This window comes from Myotis brandtii, unplaced genomic scaffold (genome assembly GCF_000412655.1).
Source record: "Myotis brandtii unplaced genomic scaffold, ASM41265v1 scaffold250, whole genome shotgun sequence".
Lineage (NCBI taxonomy): Eukaryota > Metazoa > Chordata > Mammalia > Chiroptera > Vespertilionidae > Myotis > Myotis brandtii.
In genome coordinates, this window is record NW_005359478.1 from 5,787,441 (window position 1) to 5,790,164 (window position 2,724).

Genomic DNA, 2,724 nt, shown 5'->3' on the forward strand with positions numbered 1-2,724 from the left:
ACCTTAGTTATTGCTTATATAACAAATTAAAGCCATGACACAATTATAGCAATTCCACAGATCTGTTCTATGTAAATGGTATGAGTTTCTATATTTAAAGCATTTAGACCTGTTAAAAGCAAATATAAATGTGCCTTTTGTAATTCACATGAATATATACTTTCTCAAACTTATAAGTAAATACTTGGCAGGATACAAACAATGATAATAGAAAAGATATCTGGGCTAAAGGCAAATACAGTAGTACAAGACATAGTTGGTGGTCAAAACAAGATTCTTCAAAGTTTAACCTTGAGATATATGGTAGCAATAGTAAAGCCTCTAATTTGTGTCACAGGACCTGGGTTTGAGTAACTTTTTAACTATTAATTATGTGGCCTTTTTGCTAGTTACTTAGCTTCTCCTAGCCTTAGATTCTTCATATGTAAAATGAGAATATTACAGCCTAAGTAGGAGAATTAAATGAGAACGTTTTTATTCATTCAACAAATATGCTTTGAAAAACTGTAATTTTCTATACAAAAAAAAACCCCACAAACCCAAACATGTTTTCAAATCTTTTCAAATGAATCGAACATATATTGACTTTCAATATTACCAAGAAAATACAAATCTGATTCTTAAGCTATGGTCCCAAAATTTTTTAGAAGAAAATTCTTAACTATTACTTGAGAAATTCTGAATTGAAGTAATCAGAATAAACATTGAAAATGAAGATATGACAGCTGAGGGATCACATCATAAAAAAATTTTGACATAAATAAAAACTTAATTCTCTAAAGACATTTTTCAATGTTAAACAGAGATTCAACCCAAAAATTAATTGTTGGATCAACATCCAATTTCAAACCCAATACCTTAACACTTAAAAACTTTGTTTTCAGAAAAATGACATTAGGTATGAGGCAAATTAGTCCTTCAACAACATGATGAGATTTTTTCACAACAAAGCACAATAACTACTTACAATGTACAAAGCTCTTAAGTTACTAAAATTGTTATATAGGTTTAGCAGCACAGAAAAATTTAAGAATCACTGAAACATACTTTCCTTGTATCATGTAGTGACGTACCAAAATTCAGCATAAAAAAAAACCCATGGATTTGAGCACTTAAAAGTGTCCTTTCTAAAACTTATTCTCAGAAAATTCACATTAGCAAGAGACATGTGAAAGTTGTTCTTTCCCCATCACTTAAAAAGTAAAAAAAAATCCACAAGTTACTTATGCTACACATAAAAATGAAAATCATTCATATTCACCCACTATACTTCAATCCCAAACAACATAGTTCAACCTCCATGTTTATCCAATTGCTAGTCTATTTACTGTCAACTCTTGGACAAGAACTAAGGACTGACTAGTAAGGGCAGCTCATTAAACTTCATATACAGTAACCTGAAAATGCTTTGAATTACAACAGACATGGACAACAATTCTAATTAGAAATTTACCCTAAAGATATTACCAAGAAAATGCAAATCTGATTCTTGGGCTATGGTCCCAAAACTTCTGAGGACGATACTAACTGGCATGTTCGCTGCACAGAGCAATCTTCCTTTTACAAATACCAACTAGATGAGCCACACAATTTAGTCTTAAAGAGTGGAAAGCAATCTTCTTGCATTGCAAACAACTTTAATATAATAATGTCTGCACACCTAGGTAGAAAATGTAATAGAAATGACCTGAATCATTTGCCCCCCTCACTTGGAAATGGATGTGGTAGGTGCCTTTAAAAATTAAGTTTAAGAGAAGCAGTAGTTACCTGTGGAAGTCTCAGACACCACTACCATGGGACAAATATAACGAATACCTGTTTCTTGATAAGCTTAAACAGCAAAACAGAACAGTTGTTTCCAGTTTTTGAAAAATTACAATAACGTTTTGGGATCTTATAAAATATGCTTTAGAAACCAAATGTCAAGCTCAGAGGAAAGGGTTGGTCTTGAATAATTTTAGGAGTTACTGAAAGACAAAATTAGAACATGAGACAGGACACAAGAAGTTCTAGCCTGCGGACGAACCACTCTGCCTCCTGAAGGAAGGAGCGCTCGCTCCATCGGGTCCATTTCACGCCAGTGGCTGTTGCTTCTTAGGCGGCACATTAATAATGCACAACGGTTCGGTTCGTGCGAAGAAAAGTTCTTTCTATTCAAACATTACAATTCGTCTTCGCGTCGCCGGCAAGCGGCTTTGTTTCCAGTGTCAGGGACTATCCTGGGACGTCAAGAGTTACATCCCGAGCGCTCCCAAAGCGCCCCGTTCCACTCGCACCGGGACGTGGGCGTCGCCGATGTTTAGCGATAACTGATCCCTGGAGATGTGTAAAGGGGAGCACCGGGCTGCAGACCTCCATCCCTGTCCATCCTGCCAGCTAACCATCACCTTCCACCGTGCACACTTTTTGGTGCTGCACTTACATTTTTTTAAAAAGACACCTGCATCTACGATTTCCCTCTCTCGCCACCAGGAAGAAAGACGACTATCTGGATCGATCTCTAGGGAAAGAGACGCTGTAAACCCCCCTGGGCTGGGGAAGGGAGCAGCTCCGAGGAGCAGGGAGGCAGAGGCGGCGCCTGTTTACAGACGCCTTCACCTCCCCCACCTCGCAGACTGGGGGGGTCCAGCAGCGTTTCCCGGGCGCTGTCCCCTCCCAGCCCGGCCTCGCAGTCTCGGAGCAGCTGGGCAGCCGGCTGGCCCCCTCCCTCCCTCCCTCCCTCCA